Raw genomic sequence first — 11,453 nt, 5'->3', positions numbered from 1 at the left:
GATCGAACGGGATCGGTTTCTCTTCTTCTTATCGGCGTTGGTGTTTAATTTGTGGCTAACAAGATACACTCGTTCCGTGGTGTGCTTTAGGATCGGTGATACATGTGAATTTCCCGGGCTTGTCTTCCGCATTCATTTTAGGGGTTCGATTTAGTGTTGAATCCATTTTTGGGAATCCAATATTCCCAACATTAACCCTAACTATGCTTGGGTGATATGTAAATATAATAGTAATTAATTACAGTCATCGTCCAGTTAAAAACATAATAATCACAGAAAGACTCCATAATATATATCGGTTATATATTAATAAATATGCAAGCTTCATTTCCTGTCCAGCTTCTTAAGCATGTCGTAGCCAAGTAAATGAAATAAGATTGTACTTTTCCTTGGCATCGACTAGGAATTGACGAATTGCTATCCAAAGCAAGAAGATGATGAAGGCCTTTTTGTCAAAAAGCTGCACTTAGCTTTGATAAACAAACAAATCAAATGTCAAATGTTGATGTCTTTCACTTTATTGAACTAAGAAGGCAATGCAAATTGAGGTTCACATCACATCCTTCACAATGAAATGGACACTAAACAAACAGTCCTCTATAGGGGCACCATTTCAATTGGTGAGGGGCTTCATGATCCCCGGAAGCACGTATCTGCTTGCTTTTTCCTGTTCTTCGACATACTTTATGAGGTGTCTCATCTTCTTCTTGATGTCTGCTATTTCGAGCTTCACTGTTTCTACTCCATCCTCAATTGCAAAATCATCTTTCTGCGAGAGCTCTTGATCTGTACCGCTAGACAGTCAATAAGAATTCAGAGTGTGTCCTGGTCCGTGAGAGCAACAAAAGTTACTGGCCTGTAGAGCTTTTAGTTGTAAGAATCTACTAATGTAAATCATGGCGACTTCTCTTGCAGAGTTTCTTGCATTTTAAACCCGTAAATGTTGTTTCCATCATTACAGCCACTTAAAAATCAAGCTAGCCTCACAATGTTCATTATGTTAGATGTGAGAATTTCAAGGGGAAACTATTATTTTAAACTTAATAGGGATGTTAGCTTGGTTTGACGAAATTGTGGGGATGGTCACTGTAGTGAGCGAGAAAAAGGTTTGCACTACTCACTTGCATTGAGGTGATCACCTCCCTTTGTTCCATAAGCGTGTTTTCATAATTTTTCCAGAGGGAGTCAATCCACTTGCCCATTGAATCCAGGGAAAAGGCAGCTATAACTGCTAGAGCTGGGGTGACTGGCAGAGCAAACACCGCTGTAGTCACAACCGAATGTATCAGAATGGCTTGAAAAGTCGTAACCAGTATCTTTACTTGAGAACTTCACCCAAGTGTGTCTATTCTTGAGCTTTGTGTCAATCTCCTTCTTCTTGATCTGCAACTTCTCGAACATGGACTCTTTTTGCTTGTGGATAATCTGAAAGATCTCGAAGAACTCAGTAAAAGGGTCTCCAATCTCCCTGAAATTCTTCAATTTTTCCATGGTGTTTGAGTACATAAATTTTTCCAAGGCCTCTGCATCAGTTTATCTCGAAACAGAACAAGTGTGTGTATTCCTCACCACCTTATCCTTGTAATGTTAGGATGTCAAACCCTAGAAATCATTTCAATCTCATGGGCATGTTAGGATATGAAGTCTAATGCTATTGCATAAAGCAAACAAGAGAGATTGTAAACCTTAGCACTAGTAGCTCAAGAACCAAATATACTTAGATACATGTGTTTTCAATGAAGTTCCCCGAGAATCAAGATACAAATACTCGCAGTCTTCTTTCCTGTCTTCTTTGTCGAAGCAATGAATCGCGTCGAAAATCCGCAATTAGGCATCATGCGCATACTTCAAGCAATTCTCAAGGGTGGCACAGAAATCTAGGATGTGCAAGCCATTCGAGAAGTCCTCCCCAACAAGCTCACACAACTCTAGAAGGTTTCTTGTGGTGTTGGAATCTTCCATGGACCTTTAGATGAGATCATGAGGTTAACAAAAGAGGGAGAGTACACTCTAAGGATAAAAAAGAAGCGATGCACTCGTCCTTTTTTGTCAATCAATAAACCTACTTCACATCCTCATACCAAGAAAAAAGGCTACAACTTGAATTTAATCTAGGCAATAAAAGAGATAGCATGTTTGTTCTACTTTGTGTGCTAAACATTTCATTTGGCATCCATTGATTGTAGGTTAAGGGCACATATGGATTACTTGTTAAGGTTGTCCCTTATGAGTTGTGGAGAGGATTAGTAGTCGGTTTATTAGTATGAGGGAATGCCTTACCTTTGGAGTTAGCTTTTAAGGTGAGAGAGAACCAATACCACCCAACGTTGGTATTAGAACCAATTACCAATAAGTTTGGACCAAATAATCACTTTGAAGATATGGGTTGTTGCGGCGCTGACCTAGGACCCAATGTGTGAGGGAGAGGTTTGTTGGAGTTTATCTTACATTAGTTGTGGAAGGGGCTGGTGGTTAGTTTATAAGTGTAAAGAAAAGGTTCACCAATTGAGCTAACTTTTGGGTGAGAGAGGCCCCAAGACCACCAAATACTAGTATCGGAGTCCAACTTATCAACAAATCTGAACCCAAAGTCACATAGGAGATATATAGCTTGTTGCTACTTTGACCCACATTCCAATATGCGAGAGGGAGCTTATTAGAGTTATCCCACACTGGTTGTGGAAGGGGATAGAAATTGATTTGTAAGTGTGAGGGAAAACCTCACATTTTGAGCTAACTTTTGTGATGAGAGAGGTCCAAGACCACCCAACACACTTGTGAGGAAAAGCATCACCCTTTGAATTGGCTTTTGGGATGAAGGAGATCCCAGACCACCTAACATTGGTATCATAACCTATGGTAGATTGATGGGTTCCCAATCCATTCTGATTTTGGTGAATATCTCAAGAAATGAATCTGGTGACCGATGCATTTTTTGGGCAAGTGAGCATTGTGGACTACTAGCATGGGCCAGATGGCAAATTTCATGGTTCGATGTGAAGGAAGAAACATGGGACGAAGTTGAGCGTTGGAGACTTAGATTGAGATTAATTGATGTAGAAAGATACCTAAATTAATGGGGGAGCAAACTTAACACTAGAATTACACTAGAATTCATACGTGAGGATGAGATCATTAAGATGGTTTTTGGGCAAGTGAGCATTGTGGACTACTAGCGTGGGCCAGATGGCAAATTTCATGGTTTGATGCAAAGGAAGAAACATGGGATGAAGTTGAGCGTTGGAGACTTAGATTGAGATTAATTGATGTAGAAAGATACCTAAATTAATGGGGGAGCAAACTTAACACTAGAATTCATACGTGAGGAGGAGATCATTAAGATGTATGTGTAAGTTATGTTAAAGAAGATTATCACATCGGAGAATTAATGTGATGTTGGGTAGTTAATATATCTTAGTTCGCTCATAAGTCATTGGCTTAAGTTTTTTGAGTGAATTTGAATCCAATTTGATATGTTGATGGGCTCAAACTTGAACTCCTCATGGCGCTCTCCCCGAGTGAAGTAACGTGATCCTGATGGCAGACTTCATGGTTTGATTTGGAGAAAGAGGCCAAGGATGAAGTCTAGCATTGATGGAGATTCAAGTAGAGATATCTTGATGTGGAATGATACTTAGATTAAGGGAGAATAGACCTAACATTGAACTCACATGTGAAGGGGAAATTGTTAAAATACATGAGAGAGTTATGAGATGTTGCGGTTTTGATTTAGGGCTCGATGTGTGAGGGAAAAGTTGTTGCACTCCCACATCGGTTGTAAAAAGAGCTGGTATTGACACCTAAATTTTGGCAACTTGTTTAATTGTCTATTATATAGGAAAATTAGGGATCGACCATGACCCCTAAACAAAAATATTAATTAAATAATATATAGATATTAAGAGCATTTAAATTAGGCCCATATACTAATTGGGTCTGTGGTGGATGAGTCTAAGTGGATGGCCTTAAACTTAATGGATTGGATTGGATCCACAAGAGTGTTAAATTTTGGCCAAGGCCATGGGATTCGTTATGGCCCAAATTTGCATTATAATTTCCAAGTTGGAATAATTAATTTAATTGATTTAGTACTTGGAAATGTGATTTAGTTTATTTTGTGATGATTCAACTAGAGGAGGTAATTAGAAAATTGCCTAGAAAACGCTAGACTTGGCCCTTATAAAGGGAGGCTACACAATTAAGATACACTACCACAATTCTGAGAAAGAGAGAATACACTAAGAGAGAATAATTGTGGGAGACGGCTGTGGGGAGAGTATAGCCACAAAGGCCGAATCAGAGAGAGAAGTGGATGGGGTGCTTTGTTTCCACAATAATCGGCCTCCAACCCGCTCTTACATGCTTGGCTCACAACGCCCCTCGACAGCTTTTCTTGCCATTGCCATACCTTCACCTTCACCTCCGCAAAATGTCTCGGTCAGCCTTCAAGCGAGTATCCAGTAGTTCTAGTCGTGGTCCTCATGTCCTCAGCGACACCTGTTATTTTGCCAAGTCCTGTATCAAGCCCGGTGTCCCAAGACTTGTGGCCAGCCATCAAGTGAATGCCACAAATACTGGTGACCTCTTGCCATAGTCATCAATTGACATTTCCAGTCTTCAACAGCAAAACCGAAGAACTGCTTCACTCTTATTCGTCCCCACATCTCATTGACAATCAGTATGGATTCTTGCGGTTTTGCACTTGTTCTCTTTTTGCAGGCTTTTCTCAGTGAAGTTTGACACTCATAAGCACAATTCTTATTCCATCACACAAAAGGAGCCAATCGGTGGTCAAGAAGGAGTCCTTGGTCAAAAGAGCAAAAAGACCAAAGTGGGCGTAATTGGACTAAGTGGAAAATTTAGTGTACAGTCGATTTCTTGTAATCTAGTGTGGCTCGATGAACAAAGTGAGATTCAACATTCCAACATGAACCCAATGAAGCAACAAACAAAGAAAAGGAAAAGATGACTCGGAAAGAAGGATTGATCCAGCTGTGAGCAAAAGTTCTCACTGAGATTTACTTGCCTTGATGTTGTACCTCATCATTCCCTTCGCATCGAGTCTATCGCCCCTAGTCTCGCTTGCTTTTGTTAACAATCATCACGAGCTCCCTTCATTGGCCACGTCGTTGGACCGAGATCGCAAGCTTGTGATCCTTGCTAAGCTGTGATGCCGCCGTGATCCACTGGGCTTAGCATCACCACCATCAAGTAGGTCGTCACTATCAATCGTTGCGCCATCACTAGTCCAAGTTTGGGAACAATATCTTCAAGATTAGGTAATTATTTGATGTTAATTCAATATTTGATTAAGTTACCTAATTTAATAATACCACCATCTAATTGTATATGTTGAGTGATAGGTATCCCCAACTAGGATTTATTTCCTATTCTGCAATATTTTATTTATAAGACTTTAGATGGAATTATTAATCGTGTGGGATTTCTTAAAATTGATATTTTGATCTTTAATGCTTAAGATCAATTTACTGATTTTGTCCGCGGAAAATTCGTGTTAATTTTATATGGCTTCCTAATTTTTTTTTTTTGGTCGAAAGGATAAAAAGTTAAGAGCACAACCGGCCGCCAAAGCATCCGAATACAATATGTCTAACAAAGCAGAAGGAGGTGAAACGGGCCAGTTAAGGGGAAGTGTGCCATTTTTGTGGGTCTTTGCAGCCTAGTCGGCCACAAAATTAGCCCCCCTTTGACAAAACCTAATTTGCAGATTGGAGAAGCCTTGAAGGAGAGCTGCTGCTTCAGCGAAGATGGATCTGACCTCCCATGGTGTAGATCTTAAACCTTGGATTCTTTCACCCATAATTTTTTAATCAAATTCAAGCACCATTCGATCGTGCGCCTTGCTCTGCTTCAACAGGTAGTGAAGAGTGATTGTTAATGCTTGAAATTCCGCCTGCAAAGCCAACGATGTGACAAAACTCCTGGTAAGGCCATCTATCAGTTTTCCATTTCAAGCGCGACAGATACACGCCATAGTCCCCTCATTACCCTCTAATTGAAACGCTCCGTCAATATTCACCTTCAGGAAATTGGGATCTAGAGGTCTCCATAAATCGTCCGGCTTGAGACAGTGGCGTCCAGTGCCTCCTCCGTCAGAGTTGGAAAGCTGTGCCATCCAGACATAAGCGAATGCTAGATTAACGACCCGAATTGGATCAGGTTGTTGTCGCCGAAAAATGAAATTATTTCTAGTCTTCCAAATATGCCACAAGACTGTAGCTACAGCTTCGAAATCAGGTGAGTCATGATTCTGTTCAATTATGTTTGCCATCCAAGCTCCGAGATTTTGTATACCCTGTGTTGATATCTAAATATTAAGCGTTGGATGTGACCAAATAGTTGTTGTCCATGGACAAAGTAGAAAGGTATGTATTGGAGTCTCTGGTGCGTTGGTAGGACATATTGGGCAGATTGGATCTGAGGTGATGTGGCAATGAAAAAGATTAGCTTTGGTTGGTAGAGCATCATGGCTTAGGGACCACAGGAGTAGCCGTATTTTTGGGGAAATCTTCAGCTTCCAGATTTTCTTCCACAGAACATCCGGGGCTTGAACAAAAGTAGTTGCTCTGTTTTCAATACTATTGAGGACTGCTGTTCTAATTGATTGGTGGCCACTTTTTAGGTGTATTTGCCTTTTGCGTCAGTCCAAATAATTTGATCATTTATGTAATTGGGTCTTACCGGAATGGTAAGAATTTCACTAATAGTGGAGTCATCAAAGTACCTATTTAAGAGAGGAATGTTCCATGTATTGTTGTTGGGGTCAATATAATCAGCCACCAGCAGGGGTTCATCTCGAAGAGCTAGACCGCCCAAAATTCCTTTTGGTAACCAACGATCTTCCATAGTTCTAATTTTGCTCCCATCACCCACCGCCCATTGTAGTCTCGGTAAAATTAAATCTCTTCCTACCAACAAGCTCTGCCAACCCCACAAGGGTCTAGTTCCTTTCTCAGCATGTCTAAATTCACATGAATGAAAATAAATACCGTTGAATAGCATGCTCCAAAGGGAGGAGGGTCGCTGGATTAAACGCCAGGCTTGCTTCCCGAGCATTGCCCTATTAAAATCCATAAGATCTCTAAAGCCGAGTCCTCCTTTACTCTTACTAGTTTTGAGCTCCTCCCAACTCTTCCAGTGGATACTAGGTTTTGTTCTATTATTCTGTCACCAGATTCGAGCAATCTTCTTCTCAACGGATTTGCAAATAGATGCTGGAATTTTAAAGATAGACATAGCATACTGAGGGATCACTTGGACAACAGACTTGATCAAAATTTCCTTGCCGCCCTTTGTTATTAACTTTTCTTTCCATCCGTCTACTTTGAATGAACTTTTCCCATTATCCAGGCAAACATTTCTCTTTTTGATCTACCCTAGTCTGAGGGAATCCCTAGATATTTGCTTGTTTTAACCATCAGAGGTACTCTGAATTCATTGGCCAAATTTTCTTGTAGGCCAATAGGGCAATCTTTACTAACAAATATTCCAGATTTATTCATGTTTACTTCCTATCATGTTGCCAAACAGTATTGATTTATAATATTGGAAAGATTTTGACATTCCAGCAACTTACCATCTAAGAAAAATATGGCATCATCTGCAAAGAATAAATGAGATAGGGTAGGACAGCACCTGTTGAGCTTGATGCCTCTAATGTTTCCCATATCGAGAGCCTGATGAATAAGGTTTGACAGGACATTTGCCAGCAAAATAAACAAACAAGGAGAAAGTGGGTCTCCTTATCTTAGGCCGCGTGTTGGATGGAAGTAATTGAAAAAGTTCGGATATGGCTTCCTAATTTGAATCGTGAATTTTACCTTCGGTGGGTGGGCAAATCTTGAGTGTTTGAATGTTATCTTGTCTTGATTGTTTTCCTTATTTGAAAATATAAAAAAGATTGCATATAGATAAATTAGGTCATGAGGTAATATTGCCTAATTAGAGTAGATTGTATTGCATAATTAAAATAGAATGCATATTTGGATAGTTTTTTTCATAATAATTTGAATTGCTTCTGAATAGGATTATTTACATAGCATGGCATATTTAGGTAGGTTCATGAAGCTAAGGATACTCATCCAATTGAATTGAATTACTTTCTAGTGTAGATTTGATAATATCTTTTTATAGGTAGTTTATTTACATTAATTTTTAATTGTGAATTTTAATAAATAAATAAAAATCATATGCATACCATATAGATTGATTGCACATCGTGTCATACGCCATGTCATATGGTCTATGTCATCATGTGCCATATCATCACTCATGCCATGTCATTGCTTATATGTCATTTAGTGATTGCATATTTAGATTCATTTAATTAAATTGCATGTCATGCACATAACTTTAATTAAATCACATGCCATATTAGAGTAGTTGAATGCCAATTTTCCCATCATTATAAATTGCATCTCTAGGTACATGTACTTTGGAAATTGCGTGCTATGCTAGAATAATATATTTTATTGCCATTATAATTAAGACATTCATATGCCGCATGTCCTATTAGACTAATAGCCTGCACTGCTTATAGCTTAGTTTCATTTATATAAAAGAAAACCCCAAAAAAATTGTTTGCAATTGCATGTTAATTAGAAACATATATTTAGGTTGAATATGCAGTTTTTTCCATTAACATTGCAGATACTTGTATTGCTTCAAGGTAAACACATCTTCTCTATCCTTGCAATTTATTTATTGTTTTCATTATTGGTTGTTATTTTGATGTCTCATTTTGATGAACACCTTGCATGTTAGTAATTCTAGTTCAAATGAATCTAAGCTACCTACCAAACATTTTTTTGCAATAATAGAAAAAATGTACCGGAAGGACGTTAGAGCAATTTTGTGTAATCAAGTTCTCTAGTGCATAGGGTAAAGTATAATTTTTGATACTTTACTTGTGTCCCTAATTGACCTCCAAAAAACTTATTAGTGGCGATTCCAAGATGAAAATTATTTATATTGTAAGAACTTGAACCCTAACACATGAACTGGTATAAGCTTGAGAGAGTCTGAGTTAAGTCGAGGCTTAATGTCACAACATATGGTGGTCAATTTATAAGTATGAGGAAGTGCCTCACCATTTGAGCTAGTTTTTGAGGATAAGGGAGACTCAAGACTACCCAACGCTAGTATTAGAATTTAAGTTACCAATAAGTCTGAACTCAACAATCACACAAGAGAGATATGGGTTGTCGTGACTCTGACCTAGGGCCCAACGTGTGAGGGAGGGATTGTTGGGGTTATACCACATTTGTTTTGGAAGGAAGGGTGGTCGGTGTGAGGAAAAGTTTTACCATTTAAGCTAACTTTTAGGGTGAGAGAGGTTCAAGACTATCTAGCACACTCATGAGAGAAAGTATTACCTTTAAAGCTAGCTTTTGAGGTGAGAGATACCTAAGATCACCTAACACCGGTGTCAAAGCTGATGATAGATTGATGGAATCCTAATCTGTTCCGATGTTTGGTGAACATTGCAAGGAAGGAATCATATTACCAATATAGTTTCGGGCAGGTGAACATTATGGTGTGGTAGCGTTAGCTTGATGGTAAACTTAATGGTTTGATTTGGAGAAAGAAACCTAGTGTGAAGTTTAGCATTTGAGATTCAAATTGAGATAAATTGATGCGTAGAGATATTTGAATTAAAGGGGAGCAAACTCAATACTAATACTTACATGTGAAGGGGAGATAGTTAAGATGCACGTGTGAGTTGTGTTAGAAAAAAATCACATCAGAGAATGGATTTGGTGTGGAGCAGTCAATAAATCTTAGTTTGATCATAACTCATTGGCTTAAGTTTTTAAATGAAGGTGAGTCTAATTGGATATGTTGATAGGCTTAGACTTGAGCTTTCTCTTGGCGATCTCCATGAGTGAAGGTATTAAGTTTCTTCCGCATGCTCCCTACAAATGGTATCAAAGACGTTGGTTGACTAGTGGGCCCCCAATCTATTTCGGTGTTTGGTGAATATCTTAAGGAAGGAATTTGATTACCAACATGGTTTTTGGGTTGTGGGCATTGTGGTGTAAAAATGTGGATCGGATGGTAGACTTCATGGTTTGATTTGAAGAAAAAGACCAAGGATGAAACTCTTCATTAATGGACATTCAAGATGAGATATCTTGATGCAAAATAATACTTAGATTAAGGGGAAGTAGAACTAACGCTAAGATCACACGTGATAGGAGATTGTTAAAATACACGTGTGAGTTGTGTTAGAGAAGTTCTATATCGAAGAATTAATATGGTGATAGAAATTAAAATATTTTAATTGGATCATAATTTATAGGCTTAAACTTTGAATGGAGGGCGGTCTAGTTTTTGGGTTGAGATAGGTTCAAGACCACCTCAACACTAGCATCAAAGCTGGTTAATTTGTGGGCTCCCAATTTGTTCTACTGTTTGATGAATATCTCAAGAAAGGAATTTGATTACTAACGTTGTGTTCAGGCAGTGCATGTTGTGATTTAGCAATGTGGGCACAATGGAAAACTTTATGGTTTGATCCGGAGAAAGAAATCAAGGATGAAGTTCGGCACTGATGGAGATTTAAGTTGAGATATCCTGATGCAAAACGATACTTTGATTAAAGGAGAACATACTTAACATTGAGCTCACATATGAGGGAAAGATTGTTGAAATATACATGTGAGTTTTGTTAAGTCCGATATCGAAGAATTTGTATGGTGTTGAGTAGTTAATTGCCAGTAGATATGTTGACGAGCTTGGATTTGAGCTTCCTTTTGGCAATCCCCCAGGTGAAGGTATCGAATTTCTGCTGTGTGTTCCCAACAAATGGTGCAAAAGCTGTTGGTTAATTGTTGGGCACCCAATCTGTACCAGTGTTTGGTACATATCTCAAGGAAGGAATTTCAATTGGTTTTTAGGGTGTTTATCTCATTGTTGTGGCTACCACCTAGGACTCGATGTGTGAGGGGGAGATTATTGGAATTTATCTTATTTCAGTTGTGGAATGAGCTAATGGTTGATTTATAAGTGTGAGGGAATATTTTATCCTTTGAGCTAGCTTTTGGGATAAGAGAAACCCAAGACCACCCAACACTACCTAGAAAACTTATAAAAAGTAATCCCTCCGGGAAAAATAATAGGAGGTATAGTCCAAGCTAATATTTTCTATCTTTAACACATTTCAATGGAAGGAAAGATTGGTTGTCAATGAATTATATCGGCAAACATCCAATAACTAAATGTGTGTTTTGAAAAATATCTAGGTTTTTGTCATCTGGTAAATATGGCAGCATTATAATATCCATCCGACGCAATAATTTACATTCCAAAAATCTATAGAAATATGACATGGAACTGATCACGCAAAACGGTCGAGTGTCAACATATCGTCTCTAAAGGTGGTTTCTCCTAATCATATCAAGAATGAGAAACACTAATATGGCATGAGCATT

The sequence above is a fragment of the Eucalyptus grandis genome, chromosome 7 (assembly GCF_016545825.1).
Source record: "Eucalyptus grandis isolate ANBG69807.140 chromosome 7, ASM1654582v1, whole genome shotgun sequence".
Lineage (NCBI taxonomy): Eukaryota > Viridiplantae > Streptophyta > Magnoliopsida > Myrtales > Myrtaceae > Eucalyptus > Eucalyptus grandis.
This window is presented reverse-complemented; position numbering follows the sequence as displayed.